The following is a 15,281-nucleotide window of genomic DNA, read 5'->3' as shown; positions in this document are numbered from 1 at the left end:
CATCTAATTAGGAACTATATATATATATATATATATATATATATATATATATATATATATATATATATATATATATATATACATACATATATTGTGTTTATGGCACTATATTGCATTGAGTACCAAATAAATCAAAATGTTTCTGCACTGGCAATATTTGTCTTATGTTTCTTAGGCACATTAAATTCATAACTTCATAAGACACTCGTCCACACACACACACACATATGCTTGAACACACAAGGAGAACCTCTAAACAGTAATTAGAGGGAAAAGACCTCATGAAAGCAGAAATAAAGATGGCCCAGGTAAATTTCCTGTCTTTGATAGAGCCACGGGACGGATATTAGCGACGCACCATAAGTAAAGCGGAATCCTCCTGAAAGCAATTGCTTTTCAAATAGCACTGCAGGAAATGCATCAGCTGCTTATCAAATAATGTTTTACATTTACATCTATTATACATAAACTGATGCTTACATAAAATTAAACCATTATTATTCTTTTTAGGAAATGCCAGAATAAGTCTATACATGTTGTATGTATTGTATTTTGTTATTATTATATTTTTTTATCAAAATAGACAGTTATTTGACGAATGAATTACAAAAATTCAATGCCGAAGTATAGTTACATTGAGACTACGTCACATAAAATACACGTAAGTTTATTTTTTATATTAAGTTTATTCACCCAACCAAAAATTGTATAATTTATATCATTTTCGCCATCATTTTCTAACCCGTTTACCTTGATAGGCACTTTTTAATTAATCATTAAACAGTTACATCATTCCACAAGCACTGCCTCTTCTTCTTCGCTTGTTTGCTTAACCCTTCCTTCCTGGTGGGAAAGACATGTGCGTTGCTCCTTTAAGACTTCAGACTTCCATTAAATACTGGAATTAAGTTAAAGGCAAAAGAACATAATTAATTAGTCTCTAAAGACTATAAACAAAGAAATTGAAGCTAATAGCGAAGCCTCTATTGGCTACTCCTCTCCAGAACCAGGACAAAGGATTAATTAGAGTACAGCGAATGCAGTTCAACAATGTGTTTTCCCTTCAGCTGACAACCTGCTCAACTCTAAACTTATCAGTTAACCCTTCCACCCCCAAAGATGGTGTATTTCCTATTATTTTGCACACATTTATTATTATTTTTAATGACTCGATCTATTTTCTTTTCTTTCATTTGCACTGTAAGGTTGCGCTCTCATCGCCCAGGAGACTGAACGGAGTTCTCACATATACTTTGTTTAAAAATCAACTCGTTAGTTGTTTTTCGTAAAATGAATGTTTTAATGTAATGTTTCCGAACCCGCTGCACCTTCTCTATTTATATAACATGTAATTTGCACTGGAACGGTCACTTGTCACTTACAGCTCATTATCACTTGTTCGCTCTGCCGTGTCTATTTAAACTCCACGTCACATTCACTGAAGCTGGTCACTTGCTGTTAGTGGTGTAACAGTTCAGATTTCTCACGGTTCAGTTTGCATCGCTTTTCAGTTGTCTTGGTTTCAATCCATGTTTATTCAACTACCAAATAGCCGATATTTAAATTATTCAACTGATTTTGATTACTGGTGAATATTCAAAGAGGGCATTACAACACTTTTAACAGCATGCACTGCAGCAATTTAAGGATTTAACGGTATACACTATCCAAAGTTTGCAATGTATTTCCAAATCTAATTTATTCCTTTGATGCAAAGCTGAATTTTTAGCATCATTATTCCAGGCTACATAAGATGTCCTTACTTATAAATGTCTTTACTTTTATTTTCACATTTTACTTTTGAACAAAGTAAAGTTTCTTGCATTAAAAGTATTAAAACAACAAACTGTATGGCCCTCAAATCAGATTTGAACAGTCAGACATCATTTCATAGTGAATTTTTTGTTTTGTGTTATTTTTTTCGTTTAGTAAATGCGTAAGTAGTGACCTGTTTATTATATTTCAAGTCCACTGAAACCACGTAATAGCTTATTTATTTATTTATTTATTTTACTTTCCATTTCATTTTATTGTATTTGCTTGTTAAATATATATCGCTATTTGAAGTTAAACGCTAACTGCATTTCATCGGTTCTGTACTCATACTAGGCACGATGCCAATAAAGTGGAAGCCAATCTTGTTTTCCCCCCAACTGTAGCGAGCACAACTACTTGAATTTAATGAGATCTCCATTTTGTGAGGAATTGAAAGAGAAAGGAAGATCCATTACTGATTGTCTTCAAAAGCTCATCTACTTCCTCCCATCACTTCAAAGTCAGCTTGTCTTGCGGTGAGTCCGTTTCAGTGGCTCCTGATGTTTTCTTTTCACAAAACAGATCAAAGCCGGTCCAAGTTTAAGGATTGTCATTTCTTCAAGAACGCCACAGTCTAGAAGGTTTGGAAGAGGGAATGAGAAAGAAAGAGATGGGAAGAGGAATAGAAAGAAAAAGGGCTGAGCATCGATTGTCAGGTCTTGTTTCCTCTTCCTCACATCCAAAACGTGAGAAATCGTGAGAGCATGCTCCCCTAGAGCCATTCTTGCAAGATGCCTTTAACTGCATCTGTCTTCCACCTCTCTCGCGAGCAAAGCCGGGTCTTTTTTTATTTGGATATATATTCATCACCCCCCATCAAAGTGAGACAAAAGAGTCTATTTCTACCCTGTGCCGCTTTCACAGCTTGCTTTTTGAACTTCAGGGTTGTCAGAGACGCAGAGAACGAGAGTGAGAGAGAGGGGCTGCGATTTCGAGTAAAGACACAGCACCAGACCTTTCTCGGTCCCCACTGGCCTGCATACAGGAAAAGGCATTTTAAAGAACGGGAGTAAAACAGAAAAGTTCAGGGCAACTCGCAAAGTGAGCAGAAGGAGAAGCGGAGAGTGAGTGAGGGACCTGGCGTTTCCAAATTTTGGACACACAGTAATCATTAATGAACAAGGTTAACAGCAGCAGACGTCTGTGTTACGAGGGAGTTGAGGCGTTTAATTTAAGCCAACAGGTTCCATCTGACACCTGAGAGTCCAAGGACGTTCACATTTCTGTGCCAAAACATGTCAGGGTTGGAAAGGATTGAGCGAAAACTCAGAGGAGGGTCCCAGATCACCAATTCCAGTGCTAACCAAAGGAACAACCTCTGAAGAACTAAGGCAGGCATGTACTAACCAGAGAAAGGGCAGACGAGTCTGGACGCCAGCCACTGGACATCTGGCAGCGATATCTGGGTACAGTTTATATCTGCAGTGCATTGATGGTGCAGGGGTAGAACATTTCTAAACCCCCTCGTTGGTTCGAGTACTAGCATTTTTTTTTTTTTTAAATGAAGGCTTACAGCTGATTTTACACAGCACTGTAAAAAAAAATTATGTAAAACACATAATGCAACTTGATGCAGTAAGACGTTTGAATTAGATACAATGCTGACTGACGTATTTTGATAACAGAAAAGAAATGTCACAACAATGAAAGCAACAATTCCTGTCACTGATGCAATTATTTTTTTCTGTTGCTTGGAAGGAGAAAAGAGAATGTTTAAAAAGTCATTAGCATATCAAATGTATGTTTGTTTATAAATGACAAATGCTAATGGATAAGTTAGTCTAATAAGCAGAGAAACATTGTCTTCGCTTGTAACAGCCATAAGACTAAAATAACCAGAAAAAGAATATGCATGGACGAACATACTCTTGGCTTTTAAACTAGACACCATTCAGCTCAAATACGGTGGCAATCAACAAATGTTACAAAAGATGAGTTTTTTACATCACAGTGCAGCAAATAACTAACAATGACGATGACATAACAGCAAAAAAGTTCATACCACAGCAATTGCATAATTTTTTCATGATGCATGATTTCATGACGTATCAGGGAATGAAAAATTACGCATTTCTGTATTTGGAAATAATAGGGTGTCAAGTCAAATGTATTTATATACTACTGTACTGTACTAATGTTCACTTCTTACATTTTGAGTTATTATTTATTGTCATCATATTACATGTCAATAATACATAAAAAGTGTAATATCATTACCAAAAATGTTCTATTTTAAAATGCATTTTATTCCTGTGACGCAAAGCTGAATTTTCATCATTACAGCAAGATCCTTCAGAAATCGTTCTGATACGCTGCTTAATAAACATTTTTTATCAATGCTGAAAACACTGCTGCTTAATGTTTTTTGTCAGGATTCTTTAACGAATAGACAGTTGTAAGGGAACGGCCAGACTCATCCACCACCCAATCACAGCGATCACTATCGCCTGTCACCCATCCAATCGGGTCATCAAGCAGCAAGTTCAAAAGCACACACCTTCCTTGTCCGGTCTTGTACATATAAAGAAAAAAAACAAAAAGCCTACACTTACCCGTAATACTTACCTTCAGTGTTTCTCCTAGTTTCTGTACAGCTCCAGCGATCTCCTGAGCTCCCTGTCCTCTGAGGTGTGTGCTTATCTGACCGTTCCTAAAAGACAAAGATTGCCATTACTCACTTCAGTCATTCCCGTGAAACTCTCCAATGAACCATACATTCGCTCGAATCAGCTCCAGCCATCTGAGTCAATAAACTGTTTATATTTTATTTACCTTCTCTGTAAGAAGTCTATTCTGTTACAAAAGTTCATTTATTTTAAAATCAGGCGACATTTGTAACATTGTAAATATGATTATTGCCACATTCAGTAAATTAACGTGTTCTTGCTGAATAATAATAACAATCCTCAAACTCTTGAAATATGCAGCAAAATTAAAATAGCTTCCTCCATTTGTAGCTTTCATACTGCAACATATACCTTTTAGAATTGATAGATTATTATGAATGACAACTTTCACGTAAGTTAAAGCTGATGTATTTTATATGCATGCTTTGTGTAAGTAGTAGGATCGTAGACAGAATTTTTTTGTTTCGATTTTTTATTTATTTTTTCCTACAAAAAGATTAATTCAGATTCGTTCACTGACCCCTTTTGACTTCGATGCTGGATGCCTGGAGTTCACTACAATATCTATTGTGGCAATGCAGAAAATCACCCTGAAAACTATTTTCTGATGTAAAAATCTCTCTATAGAATCTCTATATAAGCCAAGTAAAAACAGCTATTGATATAAAGAGGGTTCTTTGTAGAACGCAAGGTGCTGACAAGAACCATCAAGAACCTTTATTTTTAAAAGCGCAATCATGTCACTTCTGTGGCGCCTGGGCAGATTGTTTGACAAATAGCTTCATTCAATCAGGCAAAGAGCAAATACCTTTAATATTTCAGAGGAAATTCATTTGATTTGTCTTTATAAATGAAAAAAAAAAAATCCAAATATCTCTTTCTTTAACAACCATCATTCACAGAGTACTGAAATCTCAGAAATCGTTCTCTTTTCACTTAGAAATAAGCTTAGTCTTAAATAAACTGTGCTAGCTTACCTTTTCTCACCCCATACTGCATACAGCAAAAAAATTGTGCTGGTTTAATATCGGGAATGACCCGCACTAGACACACACCTGTAATCGGCTTCAGATATTCACGTTTTTGCTGCATTGAGACGCAGTTTGTCGCCACTCAGGCCTAATGGGCGATTTGTTTAGATTTGCCAAACATATTTATTTCTCTTTGCAGGCAGAGAGTTCTGAGGAAAGTCTGTCCAGACTGTACATACACCCCAGTATGTGAAATTAAACACTGACCTTCAGATGGAAATTCAAAGGCAGTGAGTAGATAACAAATGAACGTGGTAGGGAAAGAGAGATCAGAAAGTAGTATGTAACATTATTCTGACACCTACACTCTCAAAGATATATATATATATATATATATATATATGTGTGTGTGTGTATGTATATGTGTGTGTGTGTGTGTGTGCACAGGCAAAAAGTGACGTGCACCTTTGGATTTTGTAACTTTGCATGCACAGTGCACTCAGCAGCACTATTGGACAGGATGCATGTAAAGAACGGCTGCACAGTTGAGCCTGCACTTTTTAAAGCAGATCACAATAACTAAAAATAATGTTAAAAGTAAATTGGTTTCGACCTATAATGTGAAATCACCTGCTGTAGCTGTTCTTATTTATACCACACCATTTGCACACTGAATAAAACAAAGTCCACCTTTAAACTGATATTTTTTTATAGTGTACATAATTAAATACGTTAATGTGTCTAAATATTATTTGAGGTCATGCAGCGTTTTAAATCTAAAGGATAAAATGTCTTAGCTATAATTTGCTGGTTTATGCTGGGTTTCCAGACTGCTCTGCTTAGAGGGTGAAGTTTATTAGTTCTAAAACCTATGATAATAATAATAATAATTCGACTCCTACCCACAATACAGTATACTGAAAATCTTTGTGGTCCAAAAATTATTTAGCTCAACAATATTTTTTTGAATATCTTCATACATAAAAAAAAAGAAAAAAAAATGCATCTGGGAGTTGAAGAATGATGGTGAGTAAATATGACAGATTTTTGGGGTCTGTGGAGGGTGGCACATAAATATAAGGTATATATTGTGACCTTTGAGAACTCTATGCATTATGCATGGATTATTCTGACATATTTGGAGCAGACTGACACATCTGCAGAAATGGTGTGTCCTCAAAAAGAACTTTAAACAGAAGTTGTACAGTTACGGACAGTTAACTTTTAGGTGCTGGATTTTGACCTTCTGTTCCCGCTTCTGTGATGAAATTTTGAACGTAGCTCAAAAGCTGAATAATGCATTTGAGCGCTCATAAGGCCCAGTCCATTAGCGCCTGTAATTGAACAACACGTTCTCCAATTATACATTTTCAATGACTAAGCGGAATATGGAGGGACTTCAGCAGGATGTGATTGATCCATGGCAGACACCTTTAAAATGCTAATTCTAAACTTTGATGTTGAGAGTTGCCAGGTAAATCCTTAGTACAGATGTCATAAATTAGATTCAGGGATCCTTTGAAGGTTCCCAAACATCTTTTTTTATTCCAAGCCAAAGCAGGTTTAAAGTAAGTCTCTCTTTCATGTCCAGACCTCTTGGCGTAAGTCCCTGGCCTTTACATTTTATTATAGATGACAGATAAAAATAATTCATTAATTAATATAAGGTTGGCGAAGAAGAGCAGGATTCATTTCACTGCATTTACAGACTCGCGATCTGAGCGGCCGGCTCTCTGACGGAAGTTTTCAAACACTGGCATTGTTTCATTTAACATTGCCAGAACATCCTACTGGGACAGAGTTGGAACTTCAAACTGATGAAAGCCTCTAGAACACTCTGCGAATCGTTCTTTTTCTGCTGCCGCTGTCTGGTCTCTAGAGGTGGGAGCATCCAAAGACAGTTGTTTATCTCTGCTAGGCCCCAAGTGAACTTTTTGAAAGTTCTTCAAAGTCAACATGAAATCAAAATTGACTCTACAATATATACCCGTGACACATGTTCTTCAACTTACTGTAAATGATTAATATGTTCCAAAGAAATAAAATGTATGTCTTTATAATCTTTATTAAATCCAATAAACCTCTGCTGCTGAAAACATTGATAAGCTTTGCTTTTCACAATCCAGTTCAAGGTTATCTTGAGTCACTTAGACCCTGTTGGTAGATGCCAATTTAATAACTAATATTCTGTTGTATTCTACTAAAGATGAAGTATGAGATTTTTGCAATAATAATCAATGTATTTCACATTTTCATTTTCAGAAATATGTAAATAGAAGTTGTCATGAAACTCTAGATGGTGCAGGTTGATGGGTCATTAATGTAATTTAATTCCCATTTACTAAATTAAACTACTTGGCACAAGCTGATTGGTTCATGTTGCATACACAGCCAATGAGCTTATAGTTCTTTACATTTAAACGCTGGTTAGCATTCGCTAGACAGAGCACTTAATGGCACATTCTACAGTTCCTCCAAATCCCTCCACCTTTCCCAGCTCTGCCTGTATTTATCTGAAATGGATTATTATACAGGGACTTGTCATGATAGAAATATATGTTTTGTAAATGTTAAACAAAATAAATGTTTTTTCATATACATTTTACTATGTTTTTTGTTCCCAATGGAGTCGCCCTAACTGAAATCACAAGCATAGCTCTTATAAGTCTATAAAAGTGAAGACATGTTCTACAGGTAAAAGAAATTGTACAAACTCAGAAAATTGATTATTGTGTATATCAACATATATATATATATATATATATATATATATATATATATATATATATATATATATATATATATATATATATATATATATCATTTATTATCAAACAATTTATGCTGCCTCCGTGTATTATAGGTCTGTTTTGGATCATTCAAGATATGTCATATCATATACAGTAAATACAAAAATCATTGCACTCTTTTTGTAAAGACATTGTTGGTAAAATCTGAATAAGCAAACACTATGAAAATATATTACCTGTGCATGCAAACAATATAATTATAGTTCAAATATAGATCCTTGGAGTTGTTTTGCACTGCAGAATAAACCTTTCACTCATTGTGCTAACTCACAACCTGGAGTGTGAAATGAGTGTTGACAAGTCATGTTCTCATAGCCTCAAAAAAAAAAAAAAAAAAAAAACATTTGTTCAACACCTTTAGTTTAGGGACTATTTAAGGTGTCACACACAGGTATATTGCAAGAGTACAAAGTTAAAAGAACTAAACAAACTTAAATAAACAAAGGGAATGAGGTGTAGTTTTGATGAATTTGCTCATGTATATCTGCCATAAATTACATTTATTACCTTCGTGTGATTTAGTGTTATCGGTCCCTGATAGCAATAATAATATGTAACTTGGAGATGTGCTATCTCCCATTCCCAGCCTTGGATGACTCTGGCCATGTGAGACAGATGGCCTGCAGTATGCCTCTGTGTTTATCTTTATAATTTCACAAAGCATTTCTGAAAAGATTGGGATGCCACTTGATCACAGATACAAAGGAGTTTATTGGGTTTCAGCGGTGTAAATTAAGGATTAGAGATGGTTTGGATGTGATTATCTCATTGGAACCATAATCTAGAACATGAGAAATAATAGTAAAATTGTATCAAAATGCTAACATATAAAATGCACTCTGAAACAAATTTCCATTCTGGCTGACATAACTAAGAGTCAATAGCTATGCTTTACATAGCTTTCATGTTAACGCCAAATGAGCTCAATCTGAATTAAATTTCAATCGGATTGCAGGGCATGCTATAGACTTGAAATCAATTGAATTAACAGGAAAACAAATAAGCATGTAAACATTTGATTACGACTGAAAAAGCATATCACGACCCAGTTTGCAGCTCTCTTAGTATATTATACACTCCCAAATTGGTTTCTGCTTGTTTGAAGCCCTACACTAATGCTGGGTTTCGTTTGTATTCACAAATTGGAAATTTCAAATTCCTAGTAGGACCTGTTAACTGAACTCCTCTCCCATGTTGAGTTCCGTATTGGAATCTTGGAGAAATTTCAATAACTCCAACTTGTTGTTTATTAACACACAATAACACATAATGCTTCCTCTGCTGGTTGAAGTCATACAGTACCTACACCTGGCCGCGAAATATTCCTTCTCTCCTCCGCTCGTAAGTATTTCCTCATTGAATATGCCATTTCACTGGAAAATATGTCAGATTAGAGAAGTAAAATGGTTTATGAACGTTGTTTCATGTTGACTTTGGCTAACAACGCTGCTCAACTGACTGGAAAGTCACAAAAGTACTCGGTGGCTCATGACTGAACGGTGCTGAAAAACTTTCTTTTCCTCTAAAACCCCAGGAACAAAGCATCCAGTCTATCCACATAAAGCACAATGTTTAAACATTTCCCACTGGGCCTGAAACAGTACGTAGCACATTTCCCAGGCTTCAATTCGGCGTCAGTCTTACTGATTTTAAAAGTCATTGAACATTTTTCCCACCTGTCTTCCTATAAGTAAATTCATTCGCATTGTAATACAGTCATGTAATTGCTTACTTTGTTTTCCACCTCCGCCTGGTGTCATGCGCTGATGTATGCGCGGCGCTGGCCTCCATGCGAGCCGACGGCAGAGCGCCCAGTAGGGGCCTGCATTAAAGTCAGCCCTGTTGCATTTCAATGATAAAGTGAGCTAAACAGTAATACCTCCTCCACTGCCTCACAGCCAGACTTCTGTCGCATAACTGACAAAGCTATTACGTCTGACAAATGTGAGGGCAGGTCTCACAAACCCTGCTGCTAACCAAAATAACTCCTGTCTGCATTTACGGTACATTGCAATCTCTTCTTCCTCCCGCTAATTTAAAATCATCACTCTCGGAGACACATCCCCAAAACAGCCTAACAACAGCATAAGACCTTAAATGCCTTCGCTTCTTCAGTGAATTGTTTAACACGCTGTATAAAGCTGAAAATCCTAAGCAACAAAAGGCCGCCTTTGTGCTGGCTGTAGGTTATGACGACAGCAGACGCAGGGTATCCGCTATGCGTAAGATCGCATTCATGCCTAAAAATGACAGCTTGAGAAAAATTAATGAAGTAAAAGATTATCTCTCAAAGGTGATAGTTAGCAAGCCAGCTCAGCAGCAAGGAGGCTTGCGTTGCTGAGGCTGCTGGATTCGGCGCTCGTGGAGACCCGCAGTTCTTATCACAGAATACAGCTGACCGTGGCCATCACGTGAAGTTTTACACGCCACAGATAAAACATTCTCTCACGCTGTCAAAGCGAAGACACGCGGTAGAGATTTTTACATGTGAAAAAATGAATACACACCGCACTCTGATGAATGCTTTTGTGTTCGGGTTTGAATCACTATTGATGGTTTAACGTGATTCGCACAAGTGGGACGTGGTCATTTGAATTTATCTGTTTGCATTCCCATTTATATAGCAGGTACTTCAAGGATACATCTTTGCTTTCAGGAACAGGCTGTTATTGCAAAAGACATGTGACTGATGCACTAAATGATAATGCTACTGGTAGCTTTGCAGGTGTTATTGTTAATACAAACGTCCCTGGCAACCGAATGTTGCAGGTGTGTGATAATTTGCTATATACAGTACATTTTACACACCTATCCCTGCAGACAATTAAATGATCATTTATAATGCGGTGCACTGTGACTCACTGATACATGTCTTTTATTTAGAAGCAAATATCAGTCATTTCCGTTTTCATAAAGTTTTATGAAAGGTGTTGCTATTTTTAAATGCATATTCACTCATTTCCTTTTTTAGAAAGGATGCATTTATTTGATCAAAAAATGCAGTAAAATCTAGGCTATATGCTCAATGATAAAGTGAGCTAAATATTAATGCTTCCTTCATCACATGCCTACTTTAATGGTTGATGGCCTCATGTGTACTGTATGTATTTTAAGCCTACGCTTATCTCATTATATGAATATAGTGTAATAATCCGTTCTTTCTAATACAGAGAGCATCAGAGAATTCCTTTGCTTGCTGAAAGTGTCATTAATTCACTTTTCAAATGCTAAACAGCCTTCATTTGTTGTCAGTGTCTTCTAAAAGCAAGTCCCATTACGATCGTGACAAAGCAGTCACCTCATGTTTGTATCACAGTTTCACCACAAATCTAAGTTTCATAAAAGACACGGATAATGAGAATCACAGGTCAAGCTGTCTGCCTGATTAGATACTTTATGATTTGAAAACGGAGATAAGCTTATTCCAAAATAATCACAATGTGAAACTATCATTAGAACGCTCCATCACGATTACCCACAATGCAGTGATAAAATGTATTTGGAAACTGATGGAGGAGGATAAATATATTTTTCAAGGAATATTCAGATGAAACTGAATATATTTACTTTTTTCATATATACATCGCTCCCTCATCTTCTTGTATACAATTCATTAGTGTAAATTATTCTACGCTATGCTGGAAACAGATCTCTCTCACAACATCTATCGAGAAAAGACATCGAAAGTTGAAGAACTTTGCGCTTGTTTTTATCAACTTGTACGCTTAGATATGCTATAAAATACTACCATTTCCGCAGTACTTGCGAGGATGCATATCAACCAGTCGTTTGCTTCTCCAAGAATTTCTGAAGCTGGAGTATTTATTTATTATTTTTTTTTACACTGCATTCTATTCCTACCCTCCATCCTGTTCTCAACATATTGTGTTTGTGCAGGACGAGCAGCATTTGCAGGTCAGGTAATCATATTTCAGGGAGCGAATGAAGTGGGTCTAACAGGCAGCAGTTAGAAAAATCAATTTCATGTCACTCTCAGTGCCCTATGATTCAGTAAGGTACTGTATGTTATGTGTAATTGTCTCACTTACATAGCATGCCCGCTACCTTCTGTTGTTCCCTCCAGCAGTCTCTGAGCAACACGGAAGCTGATCTTTAAAGATCCTGGCATATATGTGCACCCCGGATCGCGGTACAGGTGACTCTAATTGCTTAAATAAGCTGCTTTTGCAGAGCATTTCTGCAGCTCCTTGTCAAAAATACTGTGTATATTTTCAAACTGGTCTTTATTTAAATAATTCATTTGGATGCATTTAGCTTTTATAAACAATGTTTGAGTTAGAGTTATTAAAATAGATATCTGTCATTTCAGGTGCTCGATTTAGACAGCATTAGGGTTAAATTATTAAAACCCTATTCAGAGACTATAATTATTTCTCAAGGCACATTTTAGTGTTTGTATTATTCCAAAATGCATTTTTTGTGTTCAGTCGGTTGAGTAGTTGTAATTATTTTTCACAATCTCAATTTACCATTACAGTAAAGTAAAGTGACTTTCATTATAAACCTTTAATTTGAATTTGAATGAGTGAATTCAAGTTGGCTTGTTCAAAAGAAAATAAAATATCTCTCTCTATATATATATATATATATTTTTTTTTTTTTTTTCTCAAATAGTGTTATAGTGTCAGTTCACAGTGCAGCTTAGCAGTATAGCAAGTATGTCAACCATATTTCAGGATGTGCACAAGGCACTGACCACCATTGTGAGATGGAGAAAGCAAGGAAAAAGCTTTCCAGGACTCAGCTATTGGCTGTCACCTGAGTACACCAGGTGCAAGAAGATTCTTGGACCAGTGAGTGCAGGAAATTCCCTGATGCTTTTCCTTCATTTAGCATATGATTCATCTTGGGTTGTAGCTAACATATGTTGACCCAGATGAACGGAGTAACACATATACGCTTCTACAAGATACACAAAGATATAGTTTCAAAAGTATATATAGTTTTACAAATAGCATTACTTACACTTTGGATTGGCTGACACTTAAAAGTCTCTGTGAAATCAAACTGTCGGTTTTTATTTTGTTAGCTTACATCGCTATTTTACGGTGAACAATTCATCTGGTTGCCTTCGTAATCTTAAATCCAAATCTGAAAATGTTCCTTTTCTTCTAAAAATGACGGGCGTTCTCTTCTGATGACGCTAGTTTGACGGCTTTGTTAACATCCTTAACGCCCCCTCTCTAACTGTCCGTGTTCATTTCTGGAATATAATTCACTACTTAACTACATCCAATCAATTTGCAGTAAAACACAAGCCACGCCTCTCTATATTTTCTTCATTCAATATTCTGGTTTCTCTTGAAGTACATCACGATAAGGAAATAAAGTACAACTTATAATGGTTTATAATGACCACCTATATATTACCGCTTCTCACAGTAATAACAACAATAACACGGCAGCGCATACTGTATTCTCTCACATCTCAATATCCCAAACAGTCTTTTTTTCCACAGAAATGCAGACCACCAGCCATGCATTCCCAGAATCCCTGCACCGCTAATAGAGGGAAGAGTCGCTGATCGAGCTCTGCAGGAGATCAGTTCATCCTGCCAGCAACGCCTGAGCCCTGTCACTACCGAGATCACCCACGGAAATGAAAGCTATGTCCAAGACAACAGCTGGTGCGGCCGTGAAAGCAATGACACGGGCTATACCAGCACTCCAGGCGCTAAACCCCTTGGTGCAGACACCATGCACTCCTTTGCCAGCCTGAGCAAGATGCCAGCGCCCATGATGTATGCGTCCGGGCTGCCATGAGAGAATGACCATGGCACCATATTATAAATTCATTAGAATGGGTGGGAGGGACATGTCGGGACTGGCAAATGAGGTGGGCAGAGACAGATGTTGAAGCTGCTAAGAGTGGATATTCACTCAATACCAGCTCTTTTTCGAGGTTCTGGCTGTCTGCCAGACACAAGGACACAAATGCTAGCTGTCTGAAATCTGGGCTGGCAGAGGCGCTTTAGGATCCAAAGGCACCTGCCGAAAACGTTTAGTCACCTCCGACGCCGCCGTCGCATTGTGGTTTGCAGCGATGCTACACGCCGAAGGCTCACAACGTAGATTCAGACATTTTTGCAGGCTGACTATCAGGGGTGAAACAGGGCTCTGTGCGGAGTCGTCACAGTTCTGTGACGAGGGATTGGGGTAGGAGAAGGAGCCATTAGTCTCTAAGAGACAGAACTGGCTGTGTGAGAAAGGAACAGCTGAGCTGAGGTGCTGGGCAAACGCAGTCAAGCAAAGATACAAAACTGCTGCCCTGAAATACAGAGTTAATATACAGATCAAGAGGGAGAGCATATACAGTTGAACAACAGACTGGGTCAGTATCTCTCTCGGTGCCAGAAATTCTGCAACTTTGTGTAATGAAGGATCATTTGAATTGGAAAAAGCTGCCGTGTTGGGAATGATATATACAAAACTGTACTTTCTATGTTGGTAGCTGCTTCATTTAAAAATATATAAGGGTGAAATATAGTCATATGACCTAATAAAAACAGGTTGCAACAAGAACTAGAAAAACTTTAAAACTATAATTTTATTTTGTATTAAGCACTACTGAAATATTTGACTCCTATTGGTCAATAACAGTATCCCAGCTAGCTAATAGATTGAATAGAAATATTCCTTTTAATCACCATGGAAATGTTACTTATGAACGTTCTGAAACAAGCAGTCCAATAAAAAGAATCCATGAACATAAAATACATTAAATATATGCATAAGGTTTTCTACCAATGAGAACAACATCAAAGACTAGGATAATCTTCTACTAATATTACTGAAATAACATTTGTTCATAAAATTGAATTACAGTCAAAGTTTGAGAATCGCCCTTTAGCTGGGATTCAGCTGTCTCATACAGGTGAAGATGGTGGCTGGGAAATGATGCAACAGGATGTGCTGAAGGTTCTAAAACCTAAAAAAAAAAAGAGAGTTTTTATTGCTGGAATGATTATTAATCATGGTTTCATATCAAAAAAGAAAAGGTTTAAAAGCTCATAAACTGATAATAATGAATGCATTTA

Source organism: Puntigrus tetrazona, chromosome 6 (genome assembly GCF_018831695.1).
Source record: "Puntigrus tetrazona isolate hp1 chromosome 6, ASM1883169v1, whole genome shotgun sequence".
In the NCBI taxonomy this organism is placed as follows: domain Eukaryota; kingdom Metazoa; phylum Chordata; class Actinopteri; order Cypriniformes; family Cyprinidae; genus Puntigrus; species Puntigrus tetrazona.
Note: the sequence above shows the minus strand (reverse complement) of the source record.